The 23,695-nt window shown below is 38.3% G+C and overlaps 1 long non-coding RNA gene and 1 pseudogene across 1 annotated transcript in view; one reads left to right on the top strand and one right to left on the bottom strand.

Annotated features, from left to right (window-relative positions):
- Positions 1-8,049: 8,049 nt before the first annotated feature.
- LOC144301548 (hydroxymethylglutaryl-CoA synthase, cytoplasmic pseudogene) lies at positions 8,050-10,905 on the top strand (annotated as a pseudogene).
- Positions 10,906-22,259: 11,354 nt separating this feature from the next.
- The window catches only part of LOC144301581 (uncharacterized), a 33,176-nt gene continuing 31,740 nt past the window's right edge, over positions 22,260-23,695 (bottom strand). Inside the window, exon 4 of the long non-coding RNA XR_013368343.1 lies at positions 22,260-22,909. This is a non-coding gene — a long non-coding RNA (uncharacterized LOC144301581). The remainder of the gene's footprint in view (positions 22,910-23,695) is intronic.

Raw genomic sequence — 23,695 nt, 5'->3', positions numbered from 1 at the left:
TGAAACTTAGAGGTGTCAAGGAGTTATCCAATGGATACACAACTGTAAGTTGTAGAGTTGGATTTTGTGGTTAGCATTTCTCCTTTCCGTTCTCTAGCTTTTATTCACTTAATTCTGAGTGAAATATTTTTTCTTTTTAAGACTTATTCATTTATTTGAGAGAGAGTGTGTGTGTAGGAAAGGGGCAAAGGGAGAAAGAGAGAATCTCAAGCAGACTCCCCACTGAGTGCAGAGCCCAACATAGGATTCTGTCTCATGATCCTGAGATCATGATCTGAACAAAATCAAGAGTCCAATACTCAACTAACTGAGCCACTCAGGTGCCCCTGAGTCAAGTATTTTTAATTAAGAAGTTCACACTTTTTGGGGAATTGGGCATATTCATCTTTTGTACCTTCTAGTAGAAGTGTTTGTGTCAATATTTGCAAATATATGATTTTGCTCTCATATTTTTCTTTTGTTTTGTATTGTTCCATTTTCAATATCAAGCACTTTAGGAAAACTGCTTTCATCCTTATAAAAGCAACATATAAGTATTCATGTAAATTTCAGAGTAGGTGGGGAGTGGTTGTCTCAAAGACCTTGTTGGATTTATTCAGTATTTTTTAAGATTGGTTACCTATAAAGCCTGTAGACATACTTTGATTTTGTGAGACATCCTAAGGAGGATGAAAGAATGTTTCATACCAGTTTAGTAGTTTAAAGATTTAAGAACATCATCATCTGGTTTAAAAGCAAAACCCTAGGGATGCCTGGGTGGCTCAGCAGTTAAGCATCTGCCTTCAGCCCAGAGCATGATCCTGGAGACCTGGGATCGAGTCCCACATGGACTCCTTGTAAGTAGCCTGCTTCTCCCTCTGCCTGTGTCTCTGCCCACCCCGCCCCCAAGTCTCTCATGAATAAATAAATAAAATCTTAAAAAATAAATAAATAAAAGCAGAGCTCTGTGTCCTTTCTACTCTACTCTGGCAATATTTAGAGTAGTATGTTCCAATGGATACTATGTAATAATTAGCAGATCTCTTTAAAAAGATGGAAGGGAAGAATGTGGAAAATAAATATATTTAGTCAATTATGTACTAATCATGATTTTTTTTTTGCATTTTCATCAGAACCTTTAACTGTGTTAACAATTAACAAGGAAAAGAGTAAAAATACATGAAGGGTTTCCATAATATATTTGACCATGTGGCTACTGTTCTATTGACTACATTTAGGACATGCAGTTTTAAAGAAGAGGATAATCTACTTTCTTCTTTTTTTCTCAAAAAAGAATTTGGAATGAGTTACCTTCCAAAAGAAAACAGAAACAAATTAGAATTTGAAATAAAAAAAAAAAATCAAACCTAGATTTAAAAAAAAAATTACATTGAGAGGAAAAGTTGAAGACAGTACTGCCATAAAGGTCCATTTCTGGATTAGACTATGATAATTAATGGTATAGAAGTATATAATTTCTGTGCTTCAAGAGAGAAGACAGCAGACTCAACATATCAACCAAACTGATTGGTTATTTGAAAAAATAAACTGTGTATTTTAAGCATTTAACATTGATTAAATTAGTCAGGAGACATGAGAACACTGGTGATAAATAGAGATATTCAACATAAAGGTAAATCTAAAATCTAAATGAAAGATCTCACATAACTGGCAAGGGCAAATTTTGGCTGTCAATTTTGTCAAATGTTATCCCAATTTTCCAAGTAAAATAGTATTGTATTTACTGTATACTGGTAAGTAAAAACTAATGTGATTTAAGAGAGTGTCATTTAAAAAATATTAAAACCAGAACCTTCCCTTCATTGCTAACATCCTTGACTCTCAAATTTCACAATGGACTCAACTAAAAATAACTCAAGATTTTTTTATGGTGTTAAATTTTGCAATATTTAATATTCTATTCTTACACACGTCTTCCTTGTTGAATGTCCATAGATTGTTTACTGAATATCATTTTGTAGCTTAACTAGAATGCTCTACATCCAAATCTCAGGTCAAAGTTTTCTAGGAAAATATATGTTAGATTTCAATGTTTGAAAAGTAATGAGTGTCTCGTACTGTTAGCTCAGTTTTACTTGACAATGTTTTTTTGTTAAACAAAAAAAAAATGGCATTTTTTTTTGTTAGAATTAAATAATCACAGGGGGAAATATAGTGACCTAATAGGTATAGTTTCCAGCCAGCTGAACTAGAAAGGTATAGTAATTAAAAAGGGTTTTGCAACTAAAATTTCCTATTATTTATAAAGGTATGCAGATTGAACATAATTAAACATGAGGCTAAAATACTAGGAACTGGTAAGAAGAAAATGCATATCCATCAGTTTTCTTGTATCTACTCTGATCCAAATAGAGCCTGCATGCAAGACAAAAATAGAAACTCTATTCCAAATTGCCAAAGTAACTGTTTGCCAAACAGTTTCGATTAGTGCAAAATGATCCAATTAATGTACCCCACAAAGGACTAAGAACAAATACCAATATCAAACACAGCTACAGAAAGAAATCTTTGAAGTGGCTGTTTTGAACAGACTATTAACAACATGAAATTTAGCTGATGTGTAACCAACAGATGCTAGTGCTTGAATACAGCAAATAAAAAAGATTGCTTTGCTATTAGGAAGGTAGCATAAATATCCCCTCTATGTCACTTAGTGCTGCCTAAAGACTCAAGGAAGAAGATTCTGATTTTCTTTGGGTCTTTTAAAATTATTCTTATTTTCTGTTAAATTAATTGGTTAAGGGATCCCTGGGTGGCGCAGCGGTTTGGCGCCTGCCTTTGGCCCAGGGCGCGATCCTGGAGACCCGGGATCGAATCCCACATCAGGCTCCCGGTGCATGGAGCCTGCTTCTCCCTCGGCCTATGTCTCTGCCTCTCTCTCTCTCTCTCTCTCTCTCTCTCTGTGACTATCATAAATAAAAAAAAAAAAAAAATTAATTGGTTAATTAGCGAATTCTTTAATTTTAGTTGGCAGTATGCTAAGTGAATATTGGGATATGAATAAAGGCCATACCATTTAGTCCTTCTAACTTTCTGGAAACAAAAAGAAGAAAAAAGAATGCAAACACAAATGTACAACCACAGTAATTGCTTCTGTGAGAATAAGAATGAAAGATGTTTCTCTTCCTTCATTCAAATAATTCCTTTTAGATATCTGCAGTAGAGATTTCACTTTGCAATCAATGAAAACATCTGGTTTAGAAATGAATCCTTGAGCACAGGGGCATTTAGGGCAATGAAGTTACTATGTGTGATACTGTAATGGTAGATACGTGGCATTATACATTTGCCAAAACCCACAGGATATAAAATGTAAAGTATCTTATGTAAAGAGTTAATGTAAACAAGGGACTTTAGTTAATAATGTATCAGTATTGACTCATTGATTGCAGCAAACAAGCAGATTAATAAAAGATGTTAATAATAAAAGAAATGGAGGATGAGTGAGGAGGTATATTGAACACTGTATTTTTTGCAAACCTGAAACTGCTCAAAAGAATAAGGTCTATTAACTTAATAAAAATTTAATCCTTTCTAGTAAATATGCACTTTGGTGGATATTACACAATATGGGCAGACTCAGTTTATACTCTGGATTATGTGGCTTCATTGATTGTTGCACTGCTTAGAACTTCATGAATGTGGGCACCTGGGTGGCTCAGAGGTTGGGCTTCTGCCTTCAGCTCCAGTCCTGATCCCGGGAGTCCCACATTAGGCTCCCAGCAGGGAGCCTGCTTCTCTCTCTGCCTATGTCTCTGCCTGTCTTGTGGAAAAATAAAATCATAAATAAATACATACATATGTACATACATACATACATACATACATACATACATGAATGTGGGTAGTTCAGACCAAAAACATTCCAGAACTTTGCTCAGAAATACTAGATTTTAGTAGGTATTTCAGCATTCATCTTTGTATTAAATTTCAAAATATGTTTTCTTGGGCCTTTTTTTTGTTTTACATTTATAAGACATATAACTTGCTATGAACTGAATTGTGTCCCCCCCCAAATTCATATGTTGAATTCTAACTCTGTTTAGATGGCATTTGAAGATGGGGCTTTTGGTATAGATGAGGTCATGAGGAACCCTCATGAGAGGATTAGTGCCCCTATAAGAAGAGATCCTAGAGAGTTGTTCTCTCTGGCATATGAGAACACAGCAAGAAGGAGGGCTTCTGCAAGCCAAGAAGAAAGCTATCACTAGAACATGATATGTTCTATCTATATGTTAGCATCCTGATCTCAGCCTTTCAGTTTCCAGAATTGTGAGAAAATAAATTTCTATTCTTTAAGCCACCTTGCCCATGGTATTTTATAATGGCAGCACTAGAAGACTAAGACAACATTCCACTGAGTTTAGGGTATATCAGGAGGAAATTGTGAAAGGAGCATGGAGCTCTAAAAATTCACCATATTGGCACACAGACTATCTTTTGAAATAAATCAACTTTGGAACATGATCATTTATTCTATCTTCTTAAATCTGGTTATTTCCATGTTTTGTTTTTTTAAGATTTTATTTATTTAATCATGAGAGACACAGAGAGAGAGGCCAAGACACAGGCAGAGAGAAAAGCAGGCCCCTCACTGGGAGCCTGATATGGGAATTGATCCCAGGATTCCAGGATCACACCCTGAGCAGAAGGAGACGCTCAACCACTGAGCCACCTAGGAGTCTCATGATTATTTCCATGTTTAAAATAAAAGGGTGGGGGTGCCTGGGTGGCTCAGCGGTTTGGCTCCTGCCTTTGGCCCAGTGCACAATCCTGGAGTCCCAGGATCGAATCCCATGTCGGGTTCCCGGCATGGAACCTGCTTCTCCCTCTTCCTGTGTCTCTGCCTCTCTCTCTCTCTCTCTCTCTCTCTCTCTCTCTCATAAGTAAATAAATAAATAAATCTAAAATAAAATAAAATAAAATAAAATAAAATAAAATAAAATAAAATATAAATAAAATAAAAGGGTTACCTTGACCAATCTATCTCTAGTCTTGTCCATTCAAGATAGAATTGCTAGATAAAAGAAACAAATTTGAACTTCAGATAAACAACTAACGAACAATAACAAATAATGTACCATGTAGGGCATGATTATACTAAAAATTTGTTATTGTTCTAAAAATCTAATTGAAGTAGTAACCTGTTTTTCATTGTTGTTGCTGTTGGTTTTGCTTATTTGGTTTCCTTCAGGCAATCCTAATTCAAGTATAATAGTACATTAGTGGTTCTGCAAATGTAGCATGTTTAAGAAGGACCTGGAGGGTTTGATAAAACACAAGATTGCTGAGACCCAACCTGAGTGTACTAAATGTAGGGAGAGCTTTGAGAATTTGCACTTCTATTAAGTTTCCAAGTGATGCTGATGCTGAGAAAACTTGGGATAAGATTGGATTCATGAGCATTAACATCCCTTTAAACTTTTAATCTCCATTAATCCGTATTTTTCTACCTGCAAAAAACAGTTTATTAAAATCATTAAATCACCATTCAGGATTATTTCAATTCTTGATCTATAAATTTTTTTCTCAAAATATTTCATAATGAACAGAATATTTTAAAGTAATTATAATGACTCTTACTAAAAGAGTTCAGTTAATATTCTGTACACATTCTTGCTAATATTTTCTTCCACTTAGGCCCAGTATAATATTAAATATGCTTTATAAATAAATGCTGTGTTATCTGTAACTTTGACACAATCTTACTTTTTCTCCTTTCCTTTGAGAACAAACTCTCTAATGAACTTTGGAGTTTTACACCTACTATAGTTCAAATAACTCCTGAAGAAACAAATAGCTTTGGTTATACAACAGCCTTAAGCTACTTTGCCTTTTCAGTAAATTTGTATGTGGGAAATACTGGATCTCTATTGAAAAGCTTCTGTAGTCCTTCCTGTTTCTCATCAAGTGTATAATTTGGTCTTATCCTAACCCCTTACTTCACAACCTTGTCTAGTATCTTCTACAAGTCTTAAACATGCCCATGAGAAATAGATCTCATAGAAATAGATGCGCTGTGGCTTCCTGTCAACTTCTAGCCCATGATCTTTTCTCCCTGTAAAAATATGTGAGTCACAAAAAGAAGCTGTAACTTTATCCAGAAGGTAAACACACTAATATGCTTATTTATTTTCAGTTAAAATTAGTATCTTTTTATTTGGAACTTCCTGCCTCCAGTGGCCATCACAGATACAAGACATAGTACATAATACATCAGTATTAGGACCTATATTCTCAAGCCTATGCAACAATTATGTTTATGAACTTTGTTTCTCTATTCAATATTTATATACGATTGATACTTAAAATTCCCTCCATGAATTCTCAGGTTTTGCTTGTTAATGTTTACCTGTTTGATTTTCAGTTCTCCTGACCCCCTCTTGCAACACTTCCCAAATACATGTTTGTTCTTTTCCATGTGAATTTCCTCTCTAGTCATTTGTGAGCAGCAGCATCTGAACAGACTTCTCATCTATAACTAGTCCCTCTACCTTGCATGCTTTGCCTGGTTCCATACTTTTTCAAATTCCCTGGTGACAGTAAAGTACAGATCCATGACACCAACTATCATTGTCCTAGGATTCATAATATGATAAGTATTACTTACATTACTAAAATAAACAGTTCTTTTCAGAAAATTTACTTCTACCAATCCCTAAATATAGCCATGGGTGTCCAATATGGGCTACTCACAGTTGATGTTTTGAATTCTGAGACTTTTAAGAACATTCATTCAAAACATTACTGCAGCATATTGTGGAGGCTGAAAAAAATTAAGGCCATTCCACCTCAAGTTTAGCATTAGCACAAGTACAGCCATCTTAGGCCCCTGTGAATAAGAGCTGAACTTTACAGAAAAAACTGCAGAATGTCCTCGGCAGAGAATCCCATATCAGAAAGGCAACAGAGTTCAGAATTGCCCTCGGCAGAGAATCCTGTATCAGAAAGCCCAATATTAGAATGAGAACAGAGCTCAATGCCCTTGAAAGTCCCATATAAGAATGTAAACAGAACTTGAGAAATTCCTCCACCCCTTCTGAAAATCCCCTAAACCAGCCCATAAAAAACCCAGCTATAACCCACTTCGGGGTCCAAGTCCCTGCTCCGCTGTGTCAGGTATACTTGGACCCAAGCTCGAGCTTCCAAATAAACTCTCGTGCGCTTGCATCGGTGTTGGCTCCTTGGTGGTTTCTCAGATACATAATCTTGGGCACAACACATATAAATACATATGTGCATATATACACATATAGACTATGTCTATGCATATATATGTATATGTATTTATATATAGTTTTATGGAGTATCTTTATAAGATATATGATTAAAATATATAATAATTGATAATCTCATGTAAATGTTATGATTGTGGATAGATAATTGATCAGTGAGAGGTGTGAATGCTTACATATCATTTCTCTGAAATTTCAGAGATTCATGAGCTACACTATGTAGGAGCTATGTTTCAAGAGCATTGAATACAAATAAACTATATAATATAATGATACATCTTATATAATGCTTCTTCTAAAATAGTTTTTATTTCTGAGTAAGGAGTCTCAATAGTACAACCATCCCAGGATGTCAGTAAAAAAGAAAAAAATAGTAAAAATACTTTGTTGGGGATCAAGTGAGCTTCTAGAAATATGGGAAATGTAGTAACGATAAAAGTTTCTGAGAAGTTTCCTGCCCTATATAAACTAGAAAGCAGAGATCAAGAGCTCAGTCTCTTCTTATGAATAATCATACTATGGCAGGAGAAAAGAAAAAAATAATAAAAAGAAAAGAAATCTATCAATAGAAGCACCAGGAAATCCATGTTGTTTGTAGCCATTAACTGGATTGTTGAATGGAAATGATTTTCAATATTATCAAAGTTATAATAGTTGGCAATAGTTGAACATGAACCATGCAACAAAATAATTGGTTTACAAACACTGTATTATTTTATCCTCAACAAAACCCTCTAAGGAATGTTTAGTCTTGCCCTCATTTTCTAAATTACGGAAGGATAACTCAGAGGCTAATTAAAATTTCCAAGGCTACATGTTCGGAAAGAGGTACACAGTCTTAGAATTTAGATCTTGCCACCTTAACTTCTATGCTAAGTAGCCAAATGGGATGAGTTGAACCTATTCCTGAAAATTGTAGAACATAAATTTGTTATTGTGTCACTGGACAATTCTTTCAATTTTCTGCTTAAATTAAGATGTGCATAGACAGAAAATTTTCTTCTGACAGAGTTTTCTTTTTCCTTTGATGCTATTTAACTATCACCATTTATTGGAACACAGAAGCATTTCTAAGGATATGTCAAGAAAAAAAAAAGAAATCCAACACCCAGCACCAGGATCAAACTACAACGAATGTAACAACAGACGGTACCACTTAGTTTAAAGGTCATTTGTGTGCTCGCAAAATACAAGTTTAAAAGGTTAGAATCCATGAAGCTTTAAATAGCGAATCAAAGTTTTGTTTGCATTAGCTTTATTCAGTGTGACTTCCATTCTTTCAATTCACTATAAACCTCTTCAGGAAATTTCTGCTTAGTTTTCTTTCAGAAGAAAGCCCAAAGCAAAGTACCAGAGACATATTTAAAAATTCACTTGTACTCAAAAAAAAAAAAAAAAAAAAAAAAATTGTATAGCCTAACTTAACCCATTGAAGGAAGTTTATTATAACGAATATTACTTTAAAAATATGTTGGCTATCTAGAATAAAATACTCAAAAGTTATTAACTCGTGTTATTTCTTTTAGTATAACTTTCCATGAAACACAAGGTATTTGCTAATTTTATTTTTTTTTCAAATTGATAGTACTAAAAAAAAAAAAACAAATTGATAGTACTGATTTTTCCCTTATAAAGTATTATTTGTAGAACTTCATACACCTATTGACTTCAATTTCCATTTGCTTTCATTTGAAAATTATCCTATAATTAAGGTAAAATCTTCTTTAATTTCCATAATAGATTTGTATGGTTTCAGAAGGCCAAACGTATGTCAGTTGTGACACTGACAAGACCAATTTTATCTCAGTTGTCAAAATGCTGTCTATATTCAAGTCTTCATCCCAATTAAGAAGGGAGTGAGATTCTCTAAAGAAAAAAACATGAGGTACTTCCCTTTCGTGGCTCACTCCCTTTCCACGGCCACCGCCTGGGTATCTTTGGCTCTCTCACCACGCCTGGGCCACTTCCTTTGAATGCAGAAGCCTGCTGGCCAAAAGATGTGGGAATTGCTGCCCTTGAGATCTCTTTTCCTTCTCAATTTGTTGATCAAGCAGAGTTGGAAAAATATGATGGTGTAGATGCTGGAAAGTATATTATTGGCATGGGCCAAGCCAAGATGGGCTTCTGCACAGATAGAGAAGATAGCAACTCTCTTTGCCTGACTGTGGTTCAGAATCTTATGGAGAGATAGCATTTTGTATGATTGCATTGGGCATTTAGAAGTTGGAACAGAGACAATCATCGACAAATCAAAATCCGTGAAGACTAATTTGATGCAGCTCTTTGAGGAGTCTGGGAACACAGATATAGAAGGAATAGATACAACTAATGCATGCTATGGAAGCACAGCTGCTGTCTTCAATGGGGTTAATTGGATTGAGTCCAGCTCCTGGGATGGACAGTATGCCCTGGTAGTTGCGGGAGATATTGCTGTATATGCCACAGGAAATTCTAGACCTACAGGTGAAGTGAGATCTGCTGCTCTGCTAATTGGGGCAAATGCGCCTTTAATTTTTGACCAAGGACTTCGTGGGACACATATGTAACATGCCTATGACTTTTACAAGCCTGACATGCTTTCGGAATATCCTATAGTAGATGGGAAACTCTCCATACAGTGGTACTTCGGTGCACTAGACCGCTACTATTCTGTCTATCACAAAAAGATCCGAGCCCAGTGGCAGAAACAGGGAAATGATAAAGACTTTACCTTGAATGATTTTGGTTTCATGATCTTCCACTCACCCTACTGTAAGCTGGTTCAGAAGTCTCTAGCTCAGATTTTGCTGAATGACATCCTTAATGACCAGAACAGAGATAAAAATAGTATCTATAATGGCCTGGAAGCCTTTGGGGATGTTAAATTAGAAGATACTTAGTTTGATAGCGATGTGGAAAAGGCATTTATGAAGGCTAGTGCTGAACTCTAAACAGAAAACAAAGGCATCTTTGCTTGTGTCAAATCAAAATGGAAATATGTACACATCGTCTGTTTATGGCTCCCTCGCTTCTGTTCTAGCACAGTACTCACCTCAACAGCTGGCAGGAAAGAGGATTGGTGTGTTCTCTTATGGTTCTGGTTTGGCTGCCACCCTGTACTCCCTTGGAGTTATGCAAGATGCCACACCAGGGTCTGGTCTTGATAAAATAACAGCAAGTTTATGTGACCTCAAATCAAGACTTGACTCAAGAACTTATGTGGAACCAGATGTCTTTGCTGAAAACATGAAGCTCAGAGAGCACACTCATCACTTGATGAACTATATTCCTCAGAGCTCAGCAGATTCCCTCTTCGAAGGGACCTGGTACCTCGTCAGAGTGGATGAGAAGCACAGGAGGACCTATGCCCAGAGCCCTCCCCCAGCGACGATACTCTGGGTGAAGGAGTAGGACTCATACATTCAAGTGCAGCCACTGAGCATATTCCAAGTCCTGCTAAGAAAGTGCCAAGACTCCCTGCCACAGCAGCAGAACCCCAAGCAGCTGTCATTAGTAACAGGGAGCATTAAGATACTTCTATGAGGTGGAAGACTTCAGTGCGGGTTGGGGTGGAGGGTCTGTATAGGAACAGTTCTGGGAATGGGATGTCTGGGGACAATTTTAAAGGATTACATGTTGTGTAACTTTTTATGTGACTGACATGAAGTCTGGAAAACTATCGTATTCTTGGGGGAGTCTCTTTGCTCAATTTGCTCACATGCTTCCTATTGTGGTCCATCCAGTGCTTAATCTACAGGAATAATGTTAAAGGGCTCTGTAAACTTCATACCTCTCTGGCCATTTGTATGCATGAAGCTTAGTTTTTAAATGTGGTATCATGAATCGTGTGCTTCAGGTAAAGAAAGCTGAGGTACTAGTCTCCAATTTTAATTTTTTTAAACACATAAGACTTTTGTACTTTGAACCAACAAGCTTACTGAAAGTACCTGTGATTTTTGAAAAAAAAAAAAGTTTCTAGTTTAGGGAATGTAGTCTTAAAATGTGGTATGCACAAACCCTGTTTAGAAATGGCAAGACAAATACATTCTTTTTCTATAATTCATAAATCCTAAAGAGGGAGAAAAGTCGGAATGGTTCTGGAAACTGGAATGTTGCTTTAAATCCAGGCCAGCAGTTGCGAGTTATTATAATGACCTCTGAACAGAGAGATGCTAGCATTGAGCAGATAGATGTCTGGTATAGACAACATGGTACACTGGGAAACTATGGACGTAGCTCTGGGTCTGCTTCGGAATCATTGATTCAAGGTGGAGATGGTAATAGAGAGGTGTATGAGGATGTTGCTGCAATCTTTCTTTGCGCCTTATTTTAAAGAATAAATAAAACATTTTTCTGGCTGTCTTTTAAAAATTTAAAACAAAATAGAAGGATGGGGCACAGGGCATTATTAGGTTACCTGTGATACTTCAGTGTTACAAATTCAACTTACAGACTGACAGCCTAAATTCAGGATGTAAGTGTTCTTTTCCTTTCTTTTCCCTTTTTCTGGTATCTATTCAATGAAAATAAATAAAAGGACAACCCAAGTTTTATATAGTATGACTAGCCAAAAAAAGTATTCCATTTAAAGGTCTGGGAGTAGGATTTATAAAGAATTTTTTCAGACTTTCACCTTAAAACAACAACAACAACATGAAATGAATAAGAAGACTGGTTAGATAGTTTTGTAGATATTTTTGGTGCTGAACTATGTATGACATGAGCCTTATAGACTGTAAAATAGAGATAGTTGGAACGAATGTACAGAACTAAATTTTTTAAACTTTATTTGCTGTTAAATTCTGTGAAGTTTCAGTTATCTAAAATAAACTTACACAAGCGTGAACTGTAATGTTTCAAATTGCAAGGTAATATGTAATGTAATGTGTGTAAAATACTCTTGTCTAATATTAACTAGTGGTATTTTGATTTGTACAATTTGTTAAAATGACTTTAACATCCACTGATGTAGATTAATAATGTAAGTTCACATTTAAAGACTAATGGGAAAATGGCGCATGTAATACTTTCACAAGTATTGGGAGTTTAGTATGTTTTGAAGAGAGTAATTTAACTTTTGGGTGTCAGGAAATGGGTTTTTCTCAAAGTCCGTTGCTGGCAATGGGCAAGCCTCATAATATTGGCACAGAGCATTAACTGTACACCTTATTAACAGTGAGGTAAATAACTTTGAATAAAGTTTTAGAGAAATTAAAAACAAAAGAAAAAAACTTGAAATATTAGTGGAAATCCAGAGGATTTGCAGTTCAAGACATAGAAAACTGGCAAGAACCATTTTAATAATTGCATGGTATGTCTCCTTTTCCATTTTACCTGTTGGCAAAAAATGTGATGAAAAATGGTCTGAAACATTAATGAAGGGTTTTAAGTCTTCAGCAAAGCAGAAACAACAGAAAATAATATGATATGTACCCAAGGGAATTTAAGAGGATCAGTGGGAATTGGTTAGTTTCTTGTCATCTGCTGCACACTGGAAAAAAATTAAACCTTTATAATTTTTTATAAAGATCATCATGAACAGCTCTACAAAGATATATGTGGACGTTTCAGGACTAGGAAACAAAAACAGTCCTGGGCATTTTCTTCAGTGAGTACATTTGAGAGTAAATGCCTTTCTTTCACCTTTACTAATGTCAGATAGATGATAATTTTAGTTTCCTTGTATCCTCAGGTCTTATAGCCATTAAACAAGATTAACCCATAGGTATCCTTTTCTAAAATGTGATATAAACTAGGATTCAGTATGATGCAAAGTATCACAGACTAAGGTAAATAAATTTAGTTTAACAAGTACCTTTATCCCTTGAAATACTATGTAAAATGGGGGGGGGGGGCACATTTACAGTCCTTTCAGACTTAAAATTCTAAGTTGATTGTGAATTTGATAAAACTACCCAGTATAGATTCCTATTGTTTTATTATCTGTATAACTTTCCTTGGTAAGAGTGATTCAAAAAGCAAACTCAAGGACACTATCAGAGAAGATAGTTAAATCAAAATGCATTTTAGTCATTAATCTGCCCTTGAGTTATGCCTCATTTATAAAACAATACAATAAAAAATTGTTAAAAAGTAAATTTCTAAAATTAATTTGGCCACATCTTCAGTTTTTTTCCAACCGATCTTTGAAGGAACAGGAAGTTGTAAACTAGGATTCCGAGAACACACAGCAGTCTCTTTCTCTTGCAGATTTCTCTTACAGAATTACAATAGTGCATTCTCTGCTTTCCTAAATCTTAAATTTAGCAAACTCTTTTGGTCCTGAGGAAAGCCTTTATAGTTTCTTCAACCAGATGGATTTACCTTATTGTTGAGACAGGCTAGATCTGTAAGTTATTCTTTTTGTTTGTTTGGTTTTTAACTGTGAAAAGTAGTTTGAATTTTAAAAGTAGCCATGCAAACTAATTTGAAATGTGATTTTTTATATTAAAGGTTTATAATGTCCAGGCACATGTCACTTATACATTTATAGACAAATAGAGGAGTGGCTGCTGCTAACGTCAGAGTTAGCAAAATGAAGTAGAAATCTCTGTTGTATTTTTCCACTTTATAAAACCTACACATTGTATATCTTCTCCTTTCATATGTCATTCAACTATTCATTAAATTTCAAAGGAAAACAACATCACTGAAATTATCAATGTCATTTTATGTTTCTCCGAGATCTGTTAAAGAAGAATCTAGTTAATAGTCTAGTTTAGACGACAACAACTTAAATTTGTAATATAATAAATATGTTAAAGGAGCTAAAGAAAACAGAGACAATCTCAAAATATGTAAAATTGCAAATATACAGCAAACATATGAAACATACAACTTAGTGACAGAATTGGGTCAGAATTCAGAGTTCCTTAAAATAAAAACTATCAAAGTCTACTGATGTTTTAAATAGCACCTGATATTCAGAATTAAAATAGATTTGCTTTCTTCAGGGCTTCATTGCTCACAAGGCAAAAGGGATAGCTGAATTCTGCTACTAAATGCCATCAGATTCACTACAGGACAGAAAACATGCACAAAACGAGTTAAAAAAACATACAGTAAGATTCATACTTTTACATATACAGTATGTATATACATATAAGAAATTAGCCCTTTCTCAGCCCTTCCTTTTGCCTACTGCTTTTTAGAATGAAAGGGCTCTATTCCTTATCTCTAGTCACTGCTCCCCGAAGCCGTCTTTGTTGGACAGGAATTTTTTGCTCTATAACCAGTCAGTCCCCAGTTTCATATTTCCCCTTTTTGGATATAACAGGTCACAGTGTCAGCAGCAGATATCTGGACAACTGAAGACATAGAATAAAACTGTTCATGATGTGAGGTAAAGGGCTATGTTGATTAGTAACTAGAATCAGGCAGGAAAGATACTAGGGCAGAGCAAACCTAAAGACTGAAGGAGTTCTTGGAGTTGTGTGTCTGGAGTACAGCGAATGAATTAGCAGGCTTGGACTGCACATGAAATGCCACAGACTAAGCAGCTTAAAGATACGAAAAAAAATTTTTTCTTACAGTTCTAGTGGCTGGAAAGCGAAAGTTGAAAGTTCCAGCAGGGTTTGGCTTCTGGTTAAGACTCTCTTTCTGGTTTGCAGATGACTGATTTGCCCTCACATTGTCTTTCCTAGGTGTGTAGGGATGGAGAAAGAGAGCATGCTTTCTGGTGTCTCTCTATAAGGACATTAATCCTCTGAGGTGCATTCCCCACATTGTGATTTTATTTAACCTGATTACTTCCTTAGAGATTCCATCACCCAATACAGCAACAGTGAAGGTTAGGGTTTCAACATATGAATTTTGGGGAGACACAAACCTTTAATACATAATAGGGAGTGAAACTTTAAGTGACATCAGCACATATTAGTGTAGTAATTTAAATCATTCCAGGTGTTTAATATAACATTTTCACACAGGACAGTGGCTCCTCTTGTAGTCCAATTATTAAAGTCTAGGATTTGAATAAAACCAAATCTCTTTGATAGTAAACAATGCTATTTCCTCCCTCCTCCCCTCCCTTTCTTCCTTACTTTTTCTTTCTCTTTCCCCTTTTTTTCATGCAGAATTAAAGTAGATCAATTTGTAATAAACATACAAAGATGGTCACCATATTCCATTATTTGATGAGACAAAAACATAATCATGACCAACTGAATAGAATTTGTCACAACTATAGGTCAAGTTGAATTATACTCTCATCAATTACTCCACTGACACATAACCTATAGAATGGCAAATATGGGCTTTTATCTCATTATTTCCTAGAGATGGAGACTAAAGCAACAGTGTAATTCTGAGTTTCAGAATGAGTCTTAGAATAATCCCTGAGAGGACTTCCTTCTTGCTTGTTGAATTTAAAAAAAAAAAAAATAGTTCTCTCACATGATCACAAATGCAATGAGTTGGTGAGTATGCCATTCCTCTCGTTCTCCCATCATGGACTGTAATTCTAATTAAGTTTTGGTTCTTGGATTGTCTGTGAGTATTTTCTGAAAATACTTTGTCCTAGATTAAGGGAGAGTCAAACTTTAGTTGCACAATACAGATAATTTTAGAATAACGTGCTTCTTCATGGTTTGGAACTCTATTTTATTAGAATATATTACACGTTTTTCATGTTGCATACTCCTGGTATTCAATTTCTTTTGAAGATGTCTGGGCAAAGCTGTCTGTCGAGATTTAGTATTTCTCACTAAAAAAGAATGTCAGTCTACATTAAATTCTTAGCACGATGAATCAGGGTAGGTCTTATGTTCTTGAGGGTTTTGGTAAACAATTATATCAACAATCCAGAGTTGATATAATTCATCTTACCCTATAGTTGTGACAAATTTTATTCAGTTAGTCATGATTATATTTTTGTCTCATCAAATAATGGAATATGGTGACCACCTTTGTATGTTTATTACAAATTGATCTACTTTAATTCTGCATGAAAAAAAGGGAAAGAGAAAGAAAAAAGAAGGAAGAAAGGGAGGGAAGGAGAGAGGAAATAAATTGTTTACTATCAAAGAGATTTGGTTGGGGCAGCCCCTGTGGCGCAGCGGTTTAGCGCCGCCTGCAGCCCAGGGCATGATCCTGGAGACCTTGGATGGAGTCCCATATCAGGCTCCCTGCATGGAGCCTGCTTCTCTCTCTGCCTCTCTGCCTGTGTCTCTGCCTCTCTCTCTCTCTCTCTCTCTCTGTCTCTATGAATAAATAAATAAAGTCTTAAAAAAAAACACAAAGAGATTTGGTTTTATTCAAAACCTAGATTTTAATAATTGGACTACAAGAGGGGCCACTGTCCTGTGTAGAAATGTTATATTAAACATCTGGAACGATTTAAACTACTATTCAGTCTTCTATATTTTTGTGGAAATTATGTAATTGTCAGCAATTTGCTGTCTCAAAACAACAACAAAAAACATTCTCTCAAAAATCCCGGATGAATTAGTGATAACTTTTTGATGAGAACTTGATCTCTCCTTAAGAACAGAATTAGAGGGGGATCCCTGGGTGGCTCAGTGGTTTAGCACCTGCCTTTGGCCCAGGGTGCAATCCTGGGGTCCCGGGATCGAGTCCCACATCGGGCTCCCAGGATGGAGCCTGCTTCTCCCTCTGCCTGTGTCTCTGCCTCTCTCTCTCTCTCTGTCTATCATGAATAAATAAATAAATCTTAAAAAAAAAAATCAGAGTTAGAACTATGGACACTGGAAATCAAAGGTAAATTTGAAATATGTAAAAACTTTCACCAAACTAGAAAGAATACTCAACTTGGCTAGATACCAAACTAGGGTGCCTTGTCTGAATATCAGTTCTTTCACAAGTGATGGAAAAAAGTAAAAAATGTGTTAGGTTTTCTTTTTAATGATCGGAGGACAAAATTAAAGATAGCAGAGCCAGGTTGGAGAGTGCTCTAATGGGGAGCCCTCCGGGCGAGGTTCCCTGACTCAGAGAGGAGGCACAAGTCAGGGAAGTCAGTGGCACCCAGACAAACATCAGGGGGATCTATAAAGAGTTTTTGGCAGGGAGATGGGGGTGGGGTGGCAAGGCATCGTTATTGGGAGGTTTCTGGCCTCGGGTCGGCTATTTTGAGGTCCCCAGTCTTGCCAACCCAACATTCTGATATTTTTATTTTGTTTTAATGGAGCCACGATTCAGATCTGGCTGCTTCCTGCTGATATAGGGGCGTTGTGGGGCATGTCAGAGGTGGGCAGGTGAACTTAGGGGTGTAAAAGAAGTTGGTTGACTGACTCCTGACACATTTCGCGAATTTGTTCGAACTTTGGCAAGGGTATCTCAACTACACCTGTTTCGCAGCACTCTTCGTTGAGGAACATGCAAATTCCTCCTTTTTCTGCTGTAAGGAGGTCCAAGGCACGTCGGTTCTGAAGAGCCACCTGGGCCACCAAGGTTATTTGGCCTTGTAGGGAAGCCAGAGACTCTGCTGAGGCCTGGATGGCCATTTGAAACCTCTCAGATAGGCCCCTGGTGGAATCTACAGAGTGAATTAAGGCCCCCCGTACCCAACCCTGTGGCCACCAGGGTTGAGGACAGGGAGACACCGACAACTAGTGGGAAAGATTGCCCTTTGTTGTTTTTCTAGGGGAGGGCCGGTAAGGAGGGCTCTTTCTGCCTGACTATAGATAGTTATTCGTGGAACTAGGGAGACAGGAAGACAGAGGAGGGAGGCAGAGGTATTGAGAGATTTAGATAGGGTGCCATTGCACCAAAAGAAACTGCTGTTAGGAGCGTGATGAGAGCTAAGGCCTTGACAGGATGGCCTTGCAGAGGGAAGATTAGGGGATAGAATAACAGAAAGGGAATTGGTGGTTGAGAGGGTCTGTGAATGAGGGAATGTTGCTGAGAGAGGGAGAATGTCCCAGAGGTGTGGGTGTGGGGTTGGAGCAGTTAAATACATTAGGGAAGGGAATAGCCACCAGGGGGGATTTGCCCAAGGTGGCACAGATAAAACAGTGGGACAGATTGCCCATGCCGGAAAGGCTGGCGAGAGAAGTGCCTTGTTGTATAAGTTTTACCCAGGAGAAGGGGTCCTGGTCCTGAGTTGGGTTAGTCTGTAGGTGGGTTTGGAGTAGTTCCTGTGCACGTATGTGTGAGTTTGGTTACTTAGGGTGGTTTGTATAAGTTTGTTAAAATCTTAAGAAAGTTTTAAAACACCTATATAGGATTAAAGACCTATAAAGGCAAAACAATAGAAACTTTTTTTTTTTTTTTTTTTTTTTTTTGGGGCAGGCAAAGAGAAAACAATTCTTTCTATGGCAAATTTATGAAACAGTTAAGTACAAAGAATGCTCACCAAAAGATTCGAATATCCTTCAGAAGTTAAAAGCACAAAGTAATGTCCATTAATTAACACTTCAGCACTTTTTCCTTTTTGGAAAAGACCTAGATGTCCAATGAATTCAATCCCATTTATCATCCAGGCATAACTTTAAGGTTTCAGGTTACCAAAGACTTTGAAAGGTATTTTAACAATTACCTATGAAAACTTGGAAACAATTAACCATCATTTTAGCCATTTTTTTTTTTAACTAACAAATTGCAAAGAGATAACAGAGTTTATATGACCTTCAGTAAACCTCAATAGAACAAAAGTTTCAGGCTTAGTAGTGATAATTTTCAAGACCTATCTTAGTTAAACCAATAAATTTAGTACCTATTTATGTCCCACCTAGAAAGTCAACCAATTTGCTCCTCAGTGTCAATTTTTACCCGAGACACTGGTGGAGGAACCTGGAGTGGGCAGCGTTAAGTAATTTGTGGTCTTCTTGCTCCTGGATGGTGAGGGGAGAAGGAACTGCTTCACTTGGGGCACCGGGGATAGCCTAGAAGCCAGCTCTGCAGGCCTTACCCAGGGCACTGCCGAAACAGGAGGAGGGGGAGGCAGAAGAGGGGAGGTGCTGCCAGAAGGCAGAGAACGATCTCCCGGTTCTAGAGCTCATCAGCTCCGACAGGGGAGCAGACGCCAAGTCTTCCCGCCAACAAGGGGGAACAGGCAGCCCACGTCGGGCCTGATAAGACAGGGAATTTTCCTAAAACAAAAGGAGTTTGGGCAGCTGCTTGAGGATATTCCTTAAAGTCTCCGTCCCCAGGTGGACCAACCCCAGCTGACTCCAATTGTAGCCTTGCAGGAGGTGAGGGAGAAAGACGAACGGTGGCCTTGAGTTTGTGCAGGATATCCCGGCCGAGGAGAGGAGCTGGGCAGGAGGAACTATAAGGAAGGAATGTGAGAAGGGACCCATCCAGGCTGCAAGAGAGGAGTGGGGTGGTCCCTGCAATAGAGGAGGTGCCAGCAATTCCCACCCCCGCTACTGGAGACGGGAACTGGCCCCGAGTAGGAAGGCAGAACACAGTGGGTCGCCTCCGTGTCCGACAGGACTCACCCGCCGCCTGGGGCAGGACCCTGGGCTCAGCCTGGGTCGGGGGTGTCCGAGTCCGGCGCCGTCGGGCCTCGTCCACTCCGAGTAGCTGGAAGGGCTGCACTTACGGGCTCAGGGTTTCCTCCGCGTGGAGATCCGCGAGGATCCTCTGAGAGCCGAGCAATTGGGTTTCCAGAGGCGCATCGTTCGACGCTGAGGGCATGGCCGCGTGGACTCCTTGGGCTGGGACATCGGTGGGCCCAGCGTCCCTCGGTTCCGCGTTTGAAGCAAGGCCCAGGCGGGCTGCAGCTCGCTCCCCCTCCGTGGCCCCGGAGCCGGCCGCGGGGCTGCCGCCAAGGTGGGCTCTGGAGTTGGACCTTCCGCCGGAGTCTGCCTGCCTCCTAGGTTCAGCCGCTTCCTCCCGGCGTTAAAGACCTTGAATGAGGTCACCAGAGAGTGGGAGTTGGAGGACCCTCCCTGGCCTTCTTTAATGCTTTGCGGGTATCGGGTATCGGGAGGACCGAGAGATAGACGGGCTGCCAGGACGGCGGCCCCGGCTGCGGAGGCAGGTGCAGGGGAGGGTGCTGGGTTAAGGGCTCAGTCGGCCTGTTAAGGAAAACTGCAGGGTTTTCACCTGGGGTTGGAAGGATTCGCCAGAGTTTGTCATAGTTGACGGCCCTGTTGGAGGCCGCCCGCATGGCAGCGATGACAATGGCCATGTGGTCCCGGCGCCAGCGGCCCCCCTGGCCAGTCTGATAATCCCGCCCGGGATCCCCGGCGGGAACTGCCCGAGCCCCGACCCGCACGGCCGCGCAGGCCCCACGGCCCTGGTCCGCGTGCTCCCGGCAGCAGCCTGAGTTCGCTCCCTCTCCTCCGGGGTGACAGGGTGACAGGGTGACGGTGGTGGTCTGGATAACGTGCAAATCATGCTAAGTCAAGCCACAGGCCTGCGCCAAATGTTGGAATTCCTCGGTATGGTTTCCCGGGTTAGCAGAGTAAGAGCCCAGCCGCTTAACTTGGGAAAGGTCCCGGAGCAAGAATGGAGCAGGGACCCCAACAACCCCTTCAGCTCCTGCCACCTCTTGCAGGGGGCAGACCAGGTCAGGGGAGGAGGAGACCTTGCGGGATCTGGGGCACATGGAGATCAGAGGGAGGTAGGGGGTGAAGGCTGGGGGTCAGAAACGGGTAAACAGGTGTGTGGTTGGGAGGCAGGAGGAGAAGGAGGGGGCAGGGGGTTTCGGATAGGGAGGAGGGAAGCCTAGCGTCCCCTAGTAGGTGGACAGGCCAAAGTCTCAGGAGACTCCAAGGGAGGAGAAGGGGGAAAGGTTTGGGGGGCTTTTGGAGCTGAGGGAACAGGTGGAAGGGAGGGAGCGGCGCCCACACCAAAAGGACCTGGGGGGTGGAACATTGGGAGCAGAAGGAGGGGTGGGAGCGCCGATCCCAGGAAGCTTGTATATAAGGAACCTCGTGCCGTTTGCCTTGGGGCCTGAAAGATGATCAAGATCCATAAGAACTCTGAAAAAAAAAAAAAAAAAAAAAAAAAAAAAAAGATCCATAAGAAGTTGGTAATCAAAAGTTTCCTCTGGAGACCATTGGGACCGATTGTCTAGGCAATATTGGGGCCAGGCCGTTGCACAGTAATGAATGAGAGGGCGCCTTTTCTGGGAAAGGGAAAGAGGTCCTGGGAAAAGGCCCAGAGTCTTGAAATTGGCCACTAGAAAACCCAATGGAGTTTCAGGGTCCAATTTGGATTGGGCAGTTCCCATGATTCCCGCCGGGTAAGCCAGAGGCTGAAAACAGGTGTCCTCATTTTCAGCTCAGGATCCTGGACAGAAATGAAGGTCACCATGAGGATGAGGACGTCTCCTGATCCCCAAGGGCTGGCGAGAGCCACCTGGAGGCTAGATAAACCGATTCTAGGTTTATCTAGAAATAGAAACTTCAGGAGAATAAAAAAAGTATATCTTTTGTCACTATTTTTAAATTAAGATTTATATATGACCCAAATAAGTTTCTGCTGTTTCTATTATTTTTATGCACTCAAACGCTGACATGCACGCATGCAAGTATGCACCCACATTGGTGCATACACAAACACACAGCCAATCTAAAGTATGAAGTGATCAGAAAACATCCACATACATTGGTTCCACTAGATACATTCATAGCACCACCACAAAAAATAGTAAAGGCTTTTTAAATAAGTCATTTTAATAAGCTACTATGCCCTTCTCATTTTGTTTCTGTATGTGTGTGTATGTGTGTATGTGTTTTAGATAACAAGAATTTTTGCAGATTTAAAAAATTTCTTGCCTCCAACTATCCATTCTCCATCTAAGATGCTGAAATGTACAATAGCATCTGTGTAGAGTTTAAAAAAAAAAGGAAAAGGAAATGTCTTAGAGATTTATTAGCCAAAATTTCTGCTCTTTGTTACATGTGTGCACACTTCCCACTGAATGTAATGAGTTATGAAAGTGCTATTGCCTTGTATTGAAGCTTCTGCTGTGCTCTTTTCTGTGTTCAGCTTACCAACATCAGCAATAACAGGGTAGATACTGCCTCAGTAAGAGCTAGCAATCAGAACTTTCATTATATGTATGCTGTGCTATGAATATTATGTGTCATAGCTATCAGAGCTATTTCTAATAAACACTGAATAGAAAGTCACTTGAACATTTAAACTATTGTTTTTATTCTTTAGATCATAAACATTTAGGATAAAATAAAGTGTGCTGCACATAAACTATATCATGCCTCTGAAACAACTATTAATGCTTAAGTATTTCATTCAGCTATGGATACAATAAAACCTTGTTAAAAGTTTAAATAAAACCTTGCTCACATATGCATAGGTGTAATGAAGAAAAAAGATCCTCATCTAAAATTTTGTATATCCTTTTTTAAGTTGCCTTTCTATATCTCTTTAAATGAAAATGAACGTGCAATGCTTGCAAAAAGAAACAGAAGATAGGAAGGAAAAAAGGAGGGAGAAAGGGCAGGAAGGAGGGAAAGAAGGAGGGAGGGAAAAAAAAGAAGAAAATAGGGTATAAAAAAGAGCAAGCCTTAATTCTACCAGTTAGTTGATGTCCTATGAAATAACAATACACTTAAAGATTCAGGATGTTTGGACTTTTCCTTAAAATCATTGGTTTCATAGAAAACTAGTTTTATAGAAAATTCCCTCTCCTTCAAAGAAGGAAGCCTCCTGTCTGTCTTTGGACTCAAGCTGCAAAATCAACTCTCTCTTAGGTCTCCAGTCTGTCAATTTATCCTGCAGACTTGGGGTTTACCAGTGTCCATAATCACATAAGCCAATTCCTAAAAAAAAAAAAAAAGAAGAAAATTTTATGTACATACACACATTGTACTGATTCTGTTTCTCTAAAACTCTTGACTAATATACAAATACTTTTGCATGTTATGCCCAATAAGTTCATCTGGTAAAGCCAACTCAAAAATTTAAAAAATAGGAAAATAATAATCAGATGACTAAATAAGCATTTCAAATGATACATTGAAAACTCTTCCTATGATTATTCTTCATATCATTTATTTCTTAAATAGTTTTAAATGTTTTTCTACATCAAATTGTTATATATTGCTTACTTTGTTTTATGTAACAGAACATCCATATATTTCATTACATAAGATGCACATAAAATGGTGAATATTCAGTCATAGGAATTCAGCAAAATAAATAACAAAGCTGTTTGCTTCCCAATTTTCTTTTGAATTAGAAAAATCTTAACATATACATTCACAAATTCAGGACTAATTAATAACTCTACAAAGTTTTCCATCTTTATACTTCAAACAATATAAAATCATGGTTATCTATGATAATCTGTAAAAACTAAGGCAATATTAACTATCAATGAATGGAATTATATTTATATTTAATAAATATGAAAACTTTAAAAATACTTTGCTTAGTCTCAATTACAACTTGATGGAGAGATGCATCTCTTTACTATTTAAGACATTAAAAAATATTGCTATTAAGGAATAAACAAAAAATAATTTTTAAAACATATTTCTTAGCACTACTATGGAAATGTAATGAGTCACAATATACATAACCAAATATGTTGAGAAAAATTTATT

The sequence above is a fragment of the Canis aureus genome, chromosome 30 (assembly GCF_053574225.1).
Source record: "Canis aureus isolate CA01 chromosome 30, VMU_Caureus_v.1.0, whole genome shotgun sequence".
In the NCBI taxonomy this organism is placed as follows: Eukaryota; Metazoa; Chordata; class Mammalia; order Carnivora; family Canidae; genus Canis; species Canis aureus.
The sequence above is the reverse complement of the archived record's forward strand: the minus strand, read 5'-3'. Positions and strand labels throughout refer to the sequence as shown.